Raw genomic sequence first — 19,904 nt, 5'->3', positions numbered from 1 at the left:
AAGACTAAGGCAATCATGTATTAGATGTTCTTGGTATGTAAATAACCTTTACTGTAAATTAATGTTTAAGGTGTTTTCATAAGATGCTGCCATGTTTTAACATTAAATATTGATATTTAGATGAACATTTTGCTCACTCACACAGGTTCTAAAAGCGCAGAACAGTGTGAACATTTATAGACTTCGGGTTCCCATTGATTTTGTTTAACTCTTTGAAGTGGATGGGTCCGGAGTTTCTGTAGTGTAGCATGAATTTAGAATATTTTGATGCTAATTGGATCCCATCAAGGTGTGGGTACTTGATGAAAGACCTCCAAAATGTAGTTTTACTGTAGTCGGTTTTTAGAGCTCTTTTTAAAAAATGTAGGACCTGTTTCTCTATTCCATTGCACAGTCAGTCCTTAATTAAATATATATAAATGGCTCTTAATGGTTGGCCAGTCTTCACCTTTGCTTCCAATATCACTGACACAATTTTGCACCTGCATTTTACTGCAGTTACAAAATTTTGGGTGCAATTAACTGCATATACAAAATTGTACCTCCAATACAGAAGGCCAGGTTGAGGTTTGATCAGATAGATAGGCTTCTAAATGTGCTTCAACAACATAAGAAGCTGCTCTTGAAAATTTGGATCGTAATATAAATACCCCGCTCCTTATTTCCATCTTTGTAAAATAATGTCTTTTAATATTTTATGGGATTAAAATGTCATGTTTGCAGTCAGCACATGGAGTGTTATTCTGTTTATCCCAGCCATACAATACTTCTATCTTGTTCAAAAGTGTGTGTTTTATTTTCAGGCCTCCTGGTAGTCAGCAGCAGTTGACAAATGACCTGATTCCACAGGTGAGTTAATTAAAATGGTACTTGTTTGGAACATGGGGACCTGCCAATAGTTAGTGTTACATCTATTTGGTTTTAGTTATAGATGTGAGGTAAATGATATACAATGATATTTGGAGATCCTTCATTATTATTGGTCAAAAGCTATGGAATTACGTTGGGAGGACTACCACATCACAAATCAGTGTGCTTCCAGTTGCAATTATCTCTCTGTGCATAATATTTTCTAATATTGTATTGTAATTCTTAACCACTTCATTGTCACATGTACAGTCAGCCACTCATTAATTTATGTTGATTATCGCAGACAACATAGTGAAACTAAAGATGTTTGTTAATTTTGTAATTTACTGTATGGAGAAAATTTTTTGAAACAGTCCTGTAACAAGTCACTGAGTTACCGCAAAAATCAATAACAGCGAAACATCAACCTGTCAATTTGCATTATTAAATTAATTCATCCTGGTTAGTTGTAGTGAGTTCTGTAAAATTATGATCCACCTCCCAGTGGTACAGTGCCCACTGACTAGATACCAATCAAAACTTCCCGTAAGAAATAATCAGCTTTCATTAACTAGATCCAGAAGTTCAGAACTATCATAGACCTCAGGAGGTCATCTAGTCCAATCCCCTGCTCAAAGCAGGACAAACACCAACTAAATCATTCCAGCCAGGGCTTTGTCAAGCCTGATCTTAAAAACCGCTAAGGATGGAGATTCCATGACCTTCCTAGGTAACCCATTCCAGTGCTTCACCACCCTCCTAGTGAAATAGTGTTTCCTAATATCCAACCTAAACCTCCCCCACTGCAACTTGAGACCATTGCTTCTTGTTCTGTCATCTGCCACCACTGAGAACAGCCTAGCTCCATCCTCTTTGAACCCCCTCCCTTTCAGGTAATTGAAGTCTGGTATCAAATCCCCCCTCTCTCTTCTCTTCTGCTGACTAAATAACCCCAGTTCCCCCAGCCCCCTAATCATTTTCATTGTCCTCCGCTGGACTCTTTCCAAGTTGTCCACATTCCTTCAGTAGTGAGGGGGACCAAAACTGGACACAGTACTCCAGGTGTGGCCTCAACAGTGCCGAATAGAGAGGAATAATCACTTCCCTCGATTTGCTGGCAATGCTCCTACTAATACAGCCCAATATGCCATTGGCCTTCTTGGCAACAAGGGCACACTGTTGACTCATATCCAGCTTCTCATCCACTGTAATCCCCAGGTCCTTTTCTGCAGAAATGCTGCTTAGCCAGTCGGTCCCCAGCCTGTAGTGGTGCATGGGATTCTTCCTAAATGCAGGACTCTGCACTTGTCCTTATTGACCCTCATCAGATTTTTTTTGGCCCAATCCTCCAATTTGTCTAGGTCACTCTGGACCCTATCAGTATCCTCCAGCATATCTATCTTTCCCCAGCTTAGTGTCATCTGAGAACTTGCTGAGGGTGCAATTCATCTCACCATCCAGATCATTAATGAAGATGTTGAACAAAACCAGCCCCAGGACTGACCCCTAGGGCACTCCACTTGATACTGGCTGCCAACTAGACATCAAAACATTGATCACTACCCATTGAGCCTGACAGTCTAGCAAGCTTTCTGTCCACCTTATAGTATTTATCCAATCCATACTACTTTAACTTGCTGACAAGAATACTGTGGGAGACCGTATCAAAAGCTTTGCTTAAGTCAAGATATATCACATCCATCACTTTCCCCATATCCACAGAGCCCGTTATCTCATCATAGCAGGCAATCAGGTTGGTCAGGCATTACTTGCCCATGGTGAATCCATGTTGACTGTTCCTGATCACTTTCCTCTCTTCCAGGTGCTTCAAAATGGATTCCTTGAGGACCTGTTCCATGATTTTGCATCTGGATGAGGATTTTGCCTCCGGGTGGGACCCCTTTGCAATAAAAAAATCCATTATTTTCTCTGCTTTAGTACCCCCCAATCTAGAATGAATCCACCACCCTTTGAGAAGGTAGGCTTATCTGATAGGACCTTCACTGTGCTATTATAGACTATTATGTTTCGAACTCTAATTCTGACTGCTTTGGCTGATAAGGCAGTATTATCAACATATTATTGCCTTCTGAAAATATGGTCCAAGTGTCAGGCTGCTGCTTAAGAGTGGGTGCCTGGTCAACCATACTTCAAGGGGCAAGAGACCCTTTCAGTCTTATAAGATAATGTCCATTTAGGCATGCTGGAATTAAGAGGCGGATCTTCCATGGGAATTTAACCATGAGCATTTGGATTATTTTTAATGACTGCAGAGCTGCAGTGACTCAATTTAATATTGAAAATATTTTTTAGAAATGCTTTCTGATGTTTGTCAATTCATTGTCATCTCTTTTTATTGTTCCTTAGAGCATACTATAGTTTTTATGCTTTATTGCTATAGCATAGTTGTGGTTTTAATCCATGAAATAATCCCCTTTATTTATTCTCCTTGTGTGGAAACATTAATTCTCTAATTGTAATAATGCTATGATGAGAGGTCACCCTGAAGCATGTTTTGCTCTCTTGAACTCAAATATTTTACTAATGTTTCATCGTAGCTGATTCCTCCCCTCCCCGAGGGCAGGCAGAGCTCCCTGTTTGCTGTAAAATCTTTCATTAGCTACTCTGTATGTTTGATTGATCTTTGCTTAGTGGTACTGCCTGAAACATATGGAATATATCCTCTTCACCACTTGCTCTACGATTAACATTGTGGTGTAAAATGAAAACCAAAAAAATGTATATTTTAAAAAACCAGAAACATTAACCACTGGTTCCCATCTTTCCCCTGCAGTTGTCAGTATCGGTTGGAAAGAGTATTGGAGTCATTTGGACTGGTCTTTTCAAGTGATTTGCCCTCACTGAAAAAGAGGAAGACAGGGACACATAATTATGTGCTTCCTAGCCTGAAATTTCCCCTTTACCTCTTTCTCCACCCCCACCCCCACCCCCCTCGATCTTTTGTCCATTTTGTTTAAGGTTATGTGACACATGCAACCTTTACAATTGCCATTATATGACTCCTGCAGATTCAAATTACATGTAGACTATATTATGGAAATGACATTTTTTGTGTAAGCTTTATTGTATCAGATTTTATATTTGTTATACACAATTATATAAGAAACTCTAAACGCTGATGGTATTTCATTACTTGATTGAGATTTATCATCAAACTGAGGTGTCATTTAAACAACAGAGCTGAATTGAATTAAAGTTAAATCAAAGCCTTATGTTGACAAGAAAATTATAAATTCTCTCTCTCATAAAATCATCAGTAGATTGAGGAAATAGGATTTTTCTGACTCTTTTGGAGACAGCAGTATCAATTCACTTTGCAAATCATTTGGAAAGAAATATGGAGAAGTTATGAGTCTGATTCATTGATTTATCACAAATAACTTTTTCCCCTGTAAGATTGCCAAGAGAAACTGAACATCAGAGTATTTTACCCACCCCGAACAAAACCTGCCATTATCTCTGTGCCCACCACAACTTCTCCTCAGGATTCCTATTCATACACTTCCACTCCAACACAACCCTGGATGTGATCTGGGTAGCAGTGATGAGCTGGCAAGTGATTGCTGGTGGCTTACATAGATCAAGCTGGACCAAAGGACCTGCCTCTCCTCCTTGTTTCCAGTGACACAATCACAATTAGAGAGGCTAAGAACACTTAAATACCTTTGAGAATCTGGGCCTTAGTAATCACCCAGGATTCTGTGTCTGTCAGACTTCTCTTTCTAACTTTATGTATTTGAGAAGTTTAAGTGTGTGCAATAAAAATTTCTTCTGCATAGATGGTTAGAAACAAAAAAAAGTTCATATTTTAAGGCGCTGTCTTGTGCTATTATGATTTTTTAAAATCCTTTGTTTAAAATGAAACATTTCATACAATAAGTTCACAATGTGGAATAATTGCTTTGGTATTTTAGAGGGAAAAATACATAGTTTATCTAAAAACAAAACAAACTGCCTAAAACCTCCATAAAAATCTGTTAGTATGTGTGCAAACTTTTTTGGTGTTCTAAAAATGTATTCACATTTCATTAAATGAATCACCAAATCCCTCACCATAAAGCCTAAATAAATGAGCTCTTCATATCATGAAGCCGTGGGCAAGACAGCCCTAAAGCTTCTTAGAGCTGTTGTTTTAGCCTCTATTTCCATTTCTGTGAATTTCCAAGGCACTGGCTCTGTGTAGGATTGCATCCACTGGTTGGTTCTGCCTGCAGTGCTTTCTGAATATGCTGATGCAAAGCCCATCTCCAGGGTGCACAGGGAGTACTTAAACCACTCTGATCAGTTGTTTCATTTGCTCATCTCTCCATGCAAGGCCACTATGGGTTCTGCTGCTACTTGAAAGGCTTTGAACGGGTTTTCTGTCAACAGGTGAATTTAATCCTGAGGCTAGAACATAATCATTCTATAGACTAGAACAAAGTTTGCAATCAATTCGTCAGTGGCTTTAAGGCTGTGTCTATGCTAGGATTTATTCCCTAACATTGATCACCATTTGTTACCACTGAAGGTAGACAGGGTTTCTGTGGTCCCAGTAATTTTTACTGCCATGTTTTCAGATTTTTACTCAAATTGGATTCGGATTATAGAGCGTTAAAAACACTGGCAGCTGCTGTTATCCTGTCTACTGGAGTTTCCACAACAAGCTGAACTAGTTAGTAGTAGCAACAATAAGAAATCCTAGGGGAGAAGGCTAGTGTAGGAAAAGAAAACCAAGCACCATTGGTTCAGTCTATAATGTATTACCATTGATGTACCTACTCAGCACAACTCTAAGCAAGTTAATTAGATTTGACTAATATTAATATACATCAGTCTTTTAATATGTTAATGTTTAGTGCCTGAGTTACCTAGTGGGCATTCCTCTTGCTCATATTTTTTTTACTTCTAGAATTAAAGTGCAATTTTTGGAGTAAAATTAATGTGAAATACTAATATTCAAGATGAAAATCAAAATGCAAATATTAGATATACTAAAAGTAAATAAAATGCACTCTCAACATACCATGAGCATTCTATGCTTTCCCTTACTATTGTACTGTCGTGGTGTGTTAGTGTTTCCATATGGCTTTACCTGTGAAATTCCTTACATGTGGTGTTTTGTGTCATCCTTAATGTTCTGTTAATCTAACTTTTATTGGCTGAATGTATCTTCATTGGTTAGATAAGCACATCCTTAAGCATTAAAATAGAACATGTCCAACTTGACTACAAATGCATGTAACTTGTTAGCAAAAACTGTAAGAATATATGTTGGCCAGAAGGGACTTCCTCATTATGAATTTATTTCTTTTTTTGCAAAAAGATAAAATCGGGGGAAGTGTAATTAGATTTTATGCTTTTTTTGTTCCAGCTAATTTTGTAACTGATATAAAACAAAATGAATTTTGACTTTTTCAAAATCATATACTTCCATAAAGTTAAAATAGCCTTCAAGAACACATTAGTGCACTGCAAAAATTAATACGTGCAAAGCAATGTAAGCACATGGCACTTTTAATTTTTCAGTAGCCCAAGGGCACTGTTATCTGGTCTTTTCTGGGAAATCACTCATCATGTAGCTATTGGGGAAAGAGAGAGCTTCAGCTCCTTTTCTGGGAGCAATCCAATGCAGTATGGATATTAATTAAATTTATTAAACAAATAACACAGTGACTCAGGGAAGCAGGGGTCCATCTGCCAGCTCTGCAGATTGATCTCTGCAGAGACGCGAGTTGAATGGTAGTTAAAGCTAAGTTGCAGAGCTCAGCAGATGGGCTCTTGTCTCTAGTGGGGGAGATTTGGTGGCGGTCCAACAGCTTTTTTCCCCCTCCAGGTTTTTGTTCCTTGCAACTGTGGTTGAAGAAGCACTTCTCTGTCTTTTCTCAGCCTGAGCCCCCTCCCCCTTTTGTTTATCTGAGCAATGTTTAAGTCTGAGTGATTTGTTAGAGAGGCAAGTCCCGGCTGATCTCATTTTGTGTTTGTGATGTAAACCTCAAGCAGAAAATAATTAGGAAAATGTAATCCCATTGACTTTACACCCCACTTGTGTACACTGCTACATCTCAGCCTGGTGCCTTGTGGAGAAAAAAAGGTCTAGAAGCAGTATTGTATTTAGTATTGAAAATTACAGCTTGTTATTCATCTATTTCCTCAAAAATCTTTTTGTCAAAGATTTATATACATAGTATGACAGCACCATTGCTTACTTCCTTTATATGCAGAATCTAGTTTTATTCTTGGATTTCACTTTATTTTCACTTTCTGTTTTCTTTCATATTTTTTAAAAAGTATGTGTTTTCTGAATTCCAATAACAGTCTTTATATAGCAGATGAATACTGATTTAGTGAATTGTTTGCTGTATATGGGCATACCTAGGACCTGTCTAATACTGATTATGAGAAATATAGTGGGTTCAATACTCTTGTAATTAATTATGCAATTAAGCCCTTTGTTTATTGCATATTTGCAGTTTTGAGAGGTCTCTAAACAAGTCACAACTGTGTGAATAATGTATGCTGTGAAAGACTAGTTATAATGCCACTTAAGGCCTTGGCAAAACTCCCATTGACTATAGTGGGAGCAGGACTTGGCCTATAATGCAGTAGATGACAACAGGGAATTCCATCGGTGAGAAGATTTCATAACATCTAGTCAGGGTTGGCCATCTCTTAATGGGTCATTGGTGCAACGGAAAAGTCCAAACCATGTAAATGTAACTGTTCTGTTACAAGAAATAGCAATCAATAGACTTAACAGGTTATAAGAGGGACCTACTGTTTATCAGGAAAGGGCCACATTGTGCCTTCCTTACTGAAACTTTAACCAGGCAAAATTGCTGTTGAAGTCTATGGGGAATTTTGCTCAAAATAAGGCATGAAGGATTTAGTCCCAAAAGCATGTGCTTTACAAATTAAGCAGAAAAGGCACTTTTTGTGATGATAGTTGATGTCTCTGTAGCGTTGATTGTTTCCTCTGCATTGGCTTTTGGCTCGTATCAGCTTTGGTTTACAAATTTCAATGTTTAACTCAAAACATAAATACTGTTAAGCTTCGGAAAATAAAATAGTTTTGCTTCCATTGTAGGTTACTATGCGTCGCTAAGGCTGTGCTTTCAGTTTTAGATCATGCTGACATTAATAATATGAATGCTTCAGTTACTATGGTAAATTGTCAGAATTAGTTGTTTTTTCATCAGTGCCCTGCCAAGGATTATTCTGAACTCTAACACTAAGACACATCACTGCACCACAGCTCTTGATAGTATTTTAAACTGGCCCAGTTTAATGCATAGGAGAGGCTTTTGCTGAAAAATGTTTGTTTACCGATGTGTAGTAGGTGAACTACCATTTATCTATCTAATTGGTTGGAACTGAGAAACCACAAGGGATCCTTAGTCTGCAGTTGAATTCATAAGCTATTTACCACATTCTCTCCACTGTCGTATACCTGGACTAATTTTGCTATCTGATTTAAACGGCAATCTAGTTGCTCTGGCATCTCAATTTAAGAGGAGATTGGATATTCTTGAAGTGAAATGCAAATGTTTTATTTTTGCCTCTAAACAAATGTGCTGTTTTTCCTCTTAAATTAAGAGAGGATTTGAAAATTAGATATGGATCTCGGGGTATGTTTTATGATAGGAAAAAATATAATATTAAACCTCTATAAATTAGTACAAACTAGTAAAACTGGAGGAAAAAAAGGCAGAAAGTTAGTGGAGATACTTGACGTGCTTGCTGCATGTTGTTCTGTGTCCTCAGAATGAATCTTGCATATTTTAGGAGCAATGAGACTATAGTAGTTAAGCAGTAAATAACTAAATTAATTTTTTCTAGGAGCGTCATTTTGCATTAATATGTGGAAATAGGGTAATAACTTTGGGCAAAATTCTATCAGTTCTACATGGTGAATCTTAACTCCAGTGTTCTGTTCTTCTTACATGTGCAGAGTTTCCATCACTATTGCTAAGGACTTTCTGAGTGTATAGAGAGCAAAATATCAAATACCTCAATTTTGCTCCTAATAGTACCTGTGCAACTCCATTATTTTAAATGGGGGTTACACAGGTGTAACTGAGAGTAGCAATGAACCTGGGATAATCTGTGTGGATCCGAGAGAATTCTGCCTATGGTTTGCTAGCTGCCTACTAACAAGCCCTAACCCAGCATTGACTATTTCTAAATTCTCTCAAGTTTTCTTTTGTCTATTTTATTCTTTGAAAATCTTCATGCATATTTAGAATTCTTGAAAGTGAATGCCCAGATGTGGTCACTGAATGAGCAGGTCTTTCCCACAGAGGCTCTCAATGTTCCTTAATGCAAATCTGTAACACTATTAATTATTCAGGTCCTCCTAGAACTCTTCTGAGCAAAATCTGTCAATTTGTGGCATCTAGACATCACAGTGACATGTGCAATAGAAATGTCTAAAAGCACAAGCTCAATATATGTCCACGGGGCTCTAGAAAAGTCATTCTCTTTACATGTTATTTTTCTGATTTTGAAACTCAGAATAGAAGGATTGGGTGATGGGTGAAAGGCTAATCTACTACATTTCTCTACTTTTTTTTGTCCCATATGTAATGTTCAATTTATATATTTATAAGTAGGTGATGAGGAGTTCTTGGATGTGACCCTAAGAACTCCTCAATGCCAACTGGCAAGGGGCCGGGGTTACAAGAGTATCTGATCTTTGTATCAGAGGGGTAGCCATGTTAGTCTGGATCTGTAAAAAGCAACAGAGTCCTGTGGCACCTTATATACTAACAGACGTATTGGAGCATAAGCTTTCGTGGGTGAATACCTACACCAGAGAATATCATGTGAGGTCTTAAATGAAAGCCAGGTTTACGCTGGCCGTTAATGTTGTTGTGAAATGTATTTCCTAAAGTCTGTATCAAGGTAGAGTTGACAGGTTTTCTGCCAAACAAAATATGTTTATTCACCCACCTCTCTGTAAATTAAGCATTGTAAACCAATACAATGGAAGCCTCATTTTCATACAGCATCAACAGATGAGGTTTTGAAGTCAACAGAGAGGCAGCACACTGAAGAGTAAGGTACAGGGTTATCCTGACTGTAGGTACAAACAATGAACTTTGGAGGATATAAGGAGAAAGCAAGAAAGACACCACTTTATCCTGCATTTAGAAAGTAGTTGGGCAGTATGATTACATTTGTGAAAATGGGTGCACAACCTGCCCTTGTTGTGAAGTTGCAAAGGACATTTGGAGTGGGATAAACTTCTTTTGACAGAAGAAGTTAAGTTTAATCTCTAGAAGGTGTGTTATGATTTTTTTTATATGTAACCCTGTTGTTTCCATTATCCTTTCTCACTGTCTCTTGAATCTTGACCCTCTGATGATAAACTTATTGTTGTTTGCACTGTAAATATATCTCAGTGTTGTGATACTGTACAACATTCTGGGTGAAGCAGGCTGCACCTCAGCAATTGCTGCCGTTCTCTGACAGTCTGACCCAGAGTCAGTGTGCATGTGCTTCAGGTTGCAGGCTGTCCTTTATCCACTTCAAAGTTCCTTTGTCAAAAAGTTCCCACCCAAAGATCTCTAGAGATTTTGAGCAAGGCTCTTGAACTTAACCAAACTGGTTTATGCATTTCTCCAGAAGAAATTGGAGATAATTTTCCAAAAGTGGATTCACTATACTGAGCACTTGAGAACCAGGCTGTTGAATTAGAATCACTGATAGATTCCTGGAAACCTGAGTAGAGCACCATCTTGGAATTAACCCTTTGGGTTCCATAGAGCCAGCCAGACTACAATACTTATGAATAGTTACACACGATATTTATAAAATTAATACAGATGGATAGCATTCTTCACAGCCTTTTTTTCCATTATGAATATTGTATAGCATTCATATTCATTTTATCCAACAAAACACGTTTCTCGATGTGGAGAAATGCTGTGTAAAATTCCTACTTACTTTGAATGTACAGATTTTATTAACCAACTTGAAGAGTTGAGGGAAAGGGTATTCCCTCAGTTCATGTTATTTAAACAGTTCATTGCATTTAAAATAATTTATATTGAACCAATATTTAATTATTTTAACAACCATGAACCAGGAGAATAATATAGCTACAGCTCTACCTACAAATTCATTGCTAGATTAAACATGTAGGCCCCATTCAGCAATGTACTTAAGCATGTGTTTGTAATTTAAAGTGTGTGACTTCAGTGAAAGTACTCATAAGTTTAAAGTTAACTTACTGAGTTTAAGCCATATTTACTTAGACCAGTGGTTCTCAGCCTTTCCAGACTACTGTACCCCTTTCAGGAGTCTGATTAGTCTCATGTACCCCAAGTTTCATCTCACTTAAAAACTAGTTGCTTACAAAATCAGATATAAAAATACAAAAGTGTCACAGTACACTATTACTGAAAAATTGCTTACGTTCTAATTTTTACCATATAATTATAACATAAATTGATTGGAATATAAATATTGTACTTACATTTCAGTGTATAGTGTATATAGAGCAGTATAAACAAGTCATTGTATGAAATTTTAGTTTGTACTGACTTTGCTAGTGCTTTTCATGTATCCTATTGCAAAACTAGACAAATATCTAGATGAGCTGATGTACCCCGTGGAAGACCGCTGTGTACCCCAAGGGGTATGTGTACCCCTGGTTGAGAACCGCTGACTTAGATGATGCTGAATTAAAAGTTTAGGTACATTGCAGGCTGTATTTTAATTGACATAAAGAACAATACAGGTGGCAAACTTCAGTACACTGGTTTTGTGCTTTGAGTTGTTGCACTGTGATTGCACAGCTCAGTTAAATACTGCACAGTTACATCTTCCTTGTCTGTTTAAGGCAGAAAAATGACTAATTATCACCTATCAAAAAGATGAACACTTTTTCATTAAATTAGGTAAAAGGAAAACACACTTAAAATGTATTATTATATATCAGCTTATGTATAAATTTACCAAAATAAGCATGTTTTCATAGCTTCATTAAATTTCTGTTTTCTTGCTAACACTGTCTCCAATTTTAAAAATTGACCATGTAGCTCCCACTTTCCCAGCAGAGGTAAAAGAGCAAAGCCAGATATTTCTGTTTTTGTGTGCTATTTCTGTTCTTGTGAAAACCATACAGCAGAGATCTAATGGAGAAAAAATATGTCCATCAGAGATCAAACTGTTAGCATAGAGTGCTACAGTGCAACAGCGCCTACCAAGACAATTCTTTTTAGCTACCTTTTATTAAATAGTTCTCTACCTTTTGATCATGTGTCTATCAAAGCTGCCTACACTCTTCAAACTCATGCAGGTTTTCTTTTTTTAATACTATGAATATGTTTATATGGGTGAACATTAGCATATATGTAACCAGTAAGAGCAAATGATGGATGCAAATTGCTTTAAAATGGTTATGAGTAGATGCTAACTTTTAAATATTGCCTTGTTTTAAATCCCACCTGGTGCCCAAGACTCTTATTAGGTCTATTTTAAGTGCAAAGAAATAAAATAAAATTCTGTCCTTGTATCAGGACAAAGTTACATGTTTTGGAACATTCTGTATTATAAACATCCTTATGAGGAAATCATATATACTGCAGCGATGGAGCTGGAACACACAGTACCATCTGGATTTGAACTTTTTCAAAGTTCATGGTTATTTAAATCTACATTTTTTGTTTGGGCTCATCTCTGATAAACTTGCAACTCCCCTCTGGGTTGACTTGAATTAAATGGATGTGAAATATTCAACTCAAACCTGAAATATGCCCCAAATCAGTCTGAGTTTGAGTCTGACTTCCCTCTATGACCCACCCCCATTTGTTGTTTTTAACTAGGGATTTTCACCCAATTTCTAGGTGAAAGAGTCTCTGATTGGTTTATCTAAAACCAAGCTAAAGTTGTGAACCCTTTGGTTTTCCCCTTGCTATTGTAAGCACAGCTTTTTGTGGTCCCAGAAAACTAACAAGCAGCTAAAAAATGAAACTCCAATATATTTGTCCATCAAGTAGAGGCCCTTTTGATTCAGAAATGTGTTGTTTGGTTTTATAAATACAGTCCCATGGTAACATATTTCTCTCTCTTTTTTTTCTTTTCTTTTGTTTTTTAAATAGAATTTTTCTGGTGTGATTCAAAACAATGAAACTTGCACAGAGATTTCTGGTGCATAGTAATATTCATTACCTGGCTACCTTTTCAGCAAAATCAAGCACTGAGGCCCATTACAGACAACGTGCTACATATGCTTACTTTTTACCAATACAGACAAGCTGGCAGGACAACTATCAGTATGGGCATGTGAACAATGCTGTCTACTACAGCTATATCGACTCTATAATCAACCATTTTTTGATCAGGTATGTATGCTGCTCCTCAGGGACTGCCCCCAGACTTCCTTTGTATATTTACTCATCTGGGTGATTTTGAAGTAGTTTGGGGGTTAAGTAGGTAAATGTATTTATGCACTTCCACTCTACTCCTATATGCCCCAGTGATCCAGAATGAAGCAAACATTCAAACTGAAACATCACTGCAGCAAAGACACAAGTATTTAAACATTTGGGCAGTATTTAAAGTACATTTAGTTTCACACATAATTCACTTAAATATCTTTTTTGCATTAAAATTGTGTTGGAATTGGATTTGAAAATAAACTTTAACAGTGATATGTAATCTGAATGATATAGTTCTCTGTAACCCACCGTAGTTTGTATATGCTAGTAGCAGCATCTCTTAGATGATGGACAGGGCTTTTTTGATATTGTTAAGGCACTGGCACATGTCCTTTCTTGTGGATGTTGGCAAGCACTAGCATTTGTCTTCTCATGAAGCACTGTCAAACCCTCTTTGGGTCTTATAGGTCGTACATGTCTTTTCTCAGGGTGTTGATGTGGAGCTATTGTTATAACCCTTTCTTTGATTTTTGTTAAAAGTCAAAGGGCCTTGTCATAATGACCCTTATTTCGGTAACAATCCTGCAGACATTTATGTATGTGCCTAATTTTAAGCACACAAGTAATCCCTCTGAAGTCAGTTAGTTCTGTGTTTAAGATTTTGCAGGTTTGGGATCCGACTGTATGTAGCTCATTTTGTTCTATGTAACTGCCATAACTAGGGTGAACTGCATGGAGCTCTCGTGGAAATTAGGTGTAAGCAGAGTCAGGATGAGCCCCACCCTGACATCTGGTGGTAAATTATGGGGAGTGCGGAAAGTGTTGCATTGGTATTTCGGTTATTTGCATGGGCACTCCCACCCCACTTAGCATACCGCAAAGCAGCATGGGATGGTTATTTTCACAGCTGTGGGAGCCCCAATTTCGTTGTTATTGGGGCAGGAGGAATGAAATGTTATCACCCTGATTGGGTAAATGGGGAACTACAAAATTGTCTTGTGATGGGGGGTTTCATTGTCAGCTGGATAGCGCTTGCTAGATGGGGCACATGGGTTCCAAAACCCATTGAAAAGAGAGAGGCTGGGGACAGGTATCTGTACTTGGTGGTGCAGGCTCTTTGTGTGAGTCAGAAGCACCAGTTCTACCTATGCTTCTCTCCACTGTGGAATGTCAGAGTTAACTTTTGATTCCCTTAAGAATCTAGATGCAGGTTACTGAGCTGAATTCACTGGTACTGGGGCTCCCCTACTATGAGCTGAAATCACTGAAGAGCTGGACTTGCTGAGCTGGACTTGCTGAGCTGAGAGCACTGTGCTAATGAGTGGAGCTGAAATCACTGAAGAGCTGGACTTGCTGAGCTGAGAGCACTGTGCTGATGAGTGGGGGAGCCTGAAGCGATACTGGCCGAGCAGAGTGGAGCAGTTTGTGCAGCCACTGGGTGAGTGGAGCTGAGCAGCTCGTGAGGACGGTTGGAGCGGATCACAGGACAGCTGGTGGACCAGAGCAGCTGGCAGAGTGGAGCAGCCCACAGAGTAAGCGGAGCTGAGCTGTTTGCGGGGACGACTAGTGGAAGCAGAACCCCACGAAGAGGCAGGGCAGTTGGCCCCGAACCACGTAAGGTGCCCCTTTCTACCTAGGCTGGGGAGGGGGACCTCTGCAAAGAGACTCTTGAACTCTGGGCTGCCTGACCCGGGACAGAGACTTTTGAATTGTGGGACTTTTGGGACTGTGGGTGATTTAGGGGGGTTGCTGGACTCAAGGGCCCAGAGAGAAGGACACGGCCCAAGTTGCTGGGGTGGGTCTTTGCTCACGGTTTGACCTATGAACTCCAGTTGAGGTATTTTCCAAATTTAATGCTTGTTGTTGTTTATCTAATGTAATTAAACCTTTTCTGCTACACCAAGAGTCTGTGCTTGCGAGAGGGGAAGTATTGCCTCCTTGAGGCGCCCAGGGGTGTGTGTAAGATTTTCCCAGGTCACTGGGTGGGGGCTCGAGCTGGTCTGCATTACGTTGTGGGGAAGGGACCCCTAGGTATTGAACCTGGCCCTTGCTGCTATTGTTTCAGCCTGGCAGAGGGGTTACATAGGCAAATGCTAATCTTGTTTTCTGTGCATGGTTTATATGTCTGAAACTTCATAGTATTGCCACTGGGGATGCACACCTTAGGAAAGGGACATAATTGACCAAAAGGAATAATTTAGATGTTAGTTCCTGCTTTCAAAAAATGAAACTGCCAACAAAAATTCAGATGGGTAAGTTAAGCAGTTCTGATTTTCATATATTAAATCGACTGTTCTGACTACTATATAACAAGAAATCACTAAATGTATATTTGGTAACACAGTTACATATTCTGTACAAAGGACTGGATGGCAATTACTGTGGGCTTCATGGAGTGACTCTGACATAGGGAAAAATTCAACCTACTGAAAAAAATATTTTGTAAAATAAGTGAAAAGTTTCCTTGAATGGTTCAGGATTATTCTAACTTTATTAAATAAAATTCTATTTGTAATTGTGCAGTATAAACAAAATCATAACTCAAAGATAATGTCAATTATGCAAGAAAAGCTACAAGAAATAAAGATTTGCTCATTTAGCAGACTTAAAATTCAGTAACTGTTTTGTTTATGCGTCATCTTTTTATTGGAATGTGATCACCTACCATGAAATATAGAAGAACATGCCCAATTTCTTTGTATATATCTGTGTTCACAAAGCCAAGTATGCTGAAGGTCAGTGGGGACTCTGAATAGCACAGCTAACAGACTGTTCAGATGCCTCAATCCTCAGAGACTAATCAGCAGCCCTGATGCTGGTAGAAAGGCCAGGAACCAATATGAAAAGATTTGAATGATCTTGCTTTCTTGAGCAGTGAGTGAATTTTTAACTATTCTTTGTGTATTTATGTAACCTTATACAGGTTACATAAATTAACCTGTATAAGGTTACATAAATTAACCTGTACAATTATATCTTACTAATAATTTGTGAAAGCTTTAAAATATAGAAAGTTAAATTCTAACAAACTAATATTGGTATGAGTACACATCTCTATTGTGGCTAAAGTGCTTTTTCTAAGCTAGAGAATAACCACAGGCCCCAATAAGAAAATTGAGGCCACTGTGTTTTTCAATTTACACTTGCCTGAACTTTATTCTTAGCCTCTTCTCTTTCCTTGCAGCCTCAGGGAACAGATGGGAAAATTAAGCTGCAAGGCAGTAGCTGAGGTTATTTCTGGGCCTAGAGTAGACCTAAATGTTTTTGTAGACCAGGAGGCCAGAATTCAAGGGGACAGGTTTGGTGGATGATGAATGCACCTATTTTGATATCCTTATAATTTTTTCTAATTTTGCCTTTTTATTTAGACATTACCACAGGATTGTCTAAACTTCCTTCTGTTTAGTACAGAGAACAACTAAGGAAGAGTCAGGTAACATTAGTGATCTTAGGAACTGAAAAGTTTTAGCTGTTGCTGTACATTCTGCACTATATGCTTCACTTATCTTCGGTAGTTTCACTGGCAAAAGTGGAGCAGTGCAAGCCTTGCATTACTTACCAGAGTTATCCTGGTTATGCTCAGGGCAACAAGGGGCATTGTGTAGTGTGGTGAGGTAAACCACCCCACTGTACATTGACATTACCTGTTTAAATTCTGCAAGAGTGTGCTGAGGCTTTGGGTGGTAGTGGTGGGAAAGACTTTTCAGGCCACACTTGTACATCACAGATAGAATCTGGCCTTGGTTTTATTATAGCACAGAAATGGCTGTCAATGGTTGGCTGAGCTGTAGTTCTAATGGGAAATTTGAATAATTTCAAACTTGTAAGTGTAATAGGGCACATACATTTATATAACAAGATGAAATCAATGGAAATATGGCAATAAAGGAGTGTAAATAAAAGCATTCCTGCTCAAAATAGATGGAACTGAAGAGGCATTGTCAATTTATTTAGGCCAGAAATTTGACGTTCTTTAAAATTGTCGCAGTCTGTTGATGATCAGTTCTGGTTTCCACATATCTGTGATGTTTGGGAGTTTTTGTGGGTGATTTCTAACTCCACCATTTTAGCTGAGGAAACCACAGAGAGAAAATAAATCAATCACTTAAACTAATATGTGAGATTGCCTTTACTTCTCTATAGTGAAAAAGAGTTGATATTTACCATGATTTTCATGGACACTTACTTTTTTGATGAACTGGCCTGGTCCCACTTCCTATAAGCTGGAACATTGCAAGTTATTGCAAGTCTCTTATCGTCACAGCCAGTGCTGGACTTTACAATATGGTAATATTAGCATTCCATCACAATATGATGATGCTGTGACAAGGTATTATAATTCAGATGTCACAGTGCTGTGATGTGATTATTTTGTTCCAGGTAAGAGTTTTAAAGGTATCAGCCCTAACAATTAGCTAGCTGTAATTTGTAAACATTTTTGCAGATGCTGTTGATGTTGATGCCCGGAGAGGGAGAGAAACCAAAAAACAGCTGTTTTGACACCTGCATCTTCAGAAACACAACAAAATAGAATGTTTGCAAGGACAAAATCTGCTAGGGAAAGGAATCTTGTTTTAAAATTGGTAAATGGGTATGAGGTGCACCAAAGAGTAAACAAAATATGAAGCATTGGCAAAAAAAAAACAGTTGACAGAACGCCTTTAAATACAGGAATTCAAAGTGGATATTACTTATTGTATTTGATTTGGCTGTGTCTGTGAAATATGACTGATTTTATTCAGTCCAGAAATGCAAAATGAGTGGCTAGAAAAATGTAAAGCAATGACTGCAGAAAATTACACTCTTTATGATTTACTTTGAATTGATCATATTGCAGCCTACTCAGTTAGGCTTGTAGTTCCAAAGGGCTTGTTATCTTGAGCACCTCCACAGGGTGAGCTGTTTGTTTCACAGCATAGGGAATTGTCATTTTCTTTCCATATATCTCTGGCCAGGGAAGTGGAATGTACAGTGTATTGCTGAGATAGTTTGGAGCCCCAAAGTGAACGTTTATTGTTTTGGACCAGTCCAATATCATTATATTCTGGATATTAGTTGAAGGAAAGGACTGGACTGGCACTCCCTGCCCCCAAAATATCTGTACAGGAAAGACAAGGTGAGAAGAAATGTTGGACAAGACAAAAAGAGACTGCTAAAGGGAAAGAACACTTATCTTAGCTTTTAGGTATGTAGGAGTGACCCAGTGCTATCCACCCTTTATCAAACAAACCAGAAAGTTTCCTGTGCTTTTAGACTTACATTTTTATTATGTGTTTTTAATTTAATTTGGAATTTTGAATAGAATAAACATCCTTCACAGTTCCACTATTAGTAGTTGGTATTTCCTTGTGTTAACACAGTATTGTGCATGTGTATGCCAATGAAAAGTATGTGTTCGTAGTTCCTCTACAGGAAGAAGAAATAACACAGTTAGATATTAGAAAACTGGGGCCTTTTAAAGTGATTCAGTTGTCCAATAACATGTTGCAAACCTAGATGTTGCAGAACTTAGTGAGGCCTAAATTCCTTCATGTACCTAATGTAGTCTGAATGTTATTTCCTGCTAATTGTATGCACCCAGCAAAACTTACAGCCATGCTCTCCACCTAAAATAGTCACAGTCCTGAAAACCTAAACCAATACAGACCGATCACTAGAGTTGAAAAGAACAAACAACTGGCCCTCCTCTCCTGTAACAGTACGCTTTGTAGGACCTAAAAGTCCCCACCCCCACTCGCAATTTTAATGTAAAATGTGTCATTTAACATTGTGTATCCCAAAGAATCATCTCATAAGACCCTCTACCCGTCCCCCCCCCCCCATCATCAGGCTATCCTCTCTAGTAAGGTGGGGTAATGTTGGAAAGGAGTGTGTTTTTATTTAGTTGTGTGTCCCAGTTATATAGTTGTGTGTCCCTGTTAAAATGTATTTATTTTAATGTGGACACACAACAAAAAGTTTTGCAGGCTTGCCAAAAAAGTTTAGTCTGACTCAGCATCTGTGAAGTGAATAACGAAACAGACTGTGACTGTGATTTAATTTCATATTGGTGCCATGTTGGCTGTGTGTTTTAGACATTGAAAGAGTAAGTACCAGGTAGAGTATGTACATAAGGAACACACTGTCTTTCAGAGTTGAAGTATACCTGACATTATGATGTCAGGACAGCCTGGAGAGTAAATTGTGCTCTTCATGCCTTTGCTTCAGAACCAGTTGTTCTATTTCTCTCCTGCTGAAGCAGAAAATTGAGCAGACAGATTTCTTTCTTGTCTCTTAAAAGAGGACAAAGTTACATTTTTAGGAAACGTGATCTTCTTATATGCAGTAGTATATATTCAGAGTCCTTTTGGCTAATTTTACAGTCTCACCTTCTCTGGGTTGGCTGCTGGAAATATTGTAGGGGGCAGTTGGTTATGCAAGTCAGAGTTAATACTGATTGTGTTTGTTTATTCAGTAACTGGATTTTCCCTGCTACACTCAGTACACATTTCTCAAACTTGTTTTAATGATTATCATGGTGCTGAGGGCTAGACCTAATGTACTTGGCTCTTTTTGTCACCTGAGAAATTCTCAGAAATCAGAGGATTAATTAAAAAGATACCTAATTGACTTCAAAAATAAACAAGAGCTTCACCAAATACAAGTGTGAAAATGTGTTTGTCTCTGAGA

At 38.2% G+C, this 19,904-nt stretch overlaps 2 long non-coding RNA genes across 2 annotated transcripts in view; one reads left to right on the top strand and one right to left on the bottom strand.

Annotated features, from left to right (window-relative positions):
• The window catches only part of LOC120404228, a 46,678-nt gene extending 29,153 nt beyond the window's left edge, over nucleotides 1-17,525 (bottom strand). The window contains exon 1 of the long non-coding RNA XR_005597873.1: nucleotides 17,422-17,525. This is a non-coding gene — a long non-coding RNA (uncharacterized LOC120404228). The remainder of the gene's footprint in view (nucleotides 1-17,421) is intronic.
• Nucleotides 804-13,224, top strand: LOC120404231. Its single transcript, XR_005597878.1, has 3 exons — nucleotides 804-849; nucleotides 2,672-2,827; nucleotides 12,957-13,224. It is a non-coding gene; the product is annotated as an uncharacterized LOC120404231 (long non-coding RNA).
• Nucleotides 17,526-19,904: the final 2,379 nt, after the last annotated feature.

The sequence above is a fragment of the Mauremys reevesii genome, linkage group 4 (genome assembly GCF_016161935.1).
Source record: "Mauremys reevesii isolate NIE-2019 linkage group 4, ASM1616193v1, whole genome shotgun sequence".
NCBI classification, from domain to species: domain Eukaryota; kingdom Metazoa; phylum Chordata; order Testudines; family Geoemydidae; genus Mauremys; species Mauremys reevesii.
This window is presented reverse-complemented; position numbering and strand designations above follow the sequence as displayed.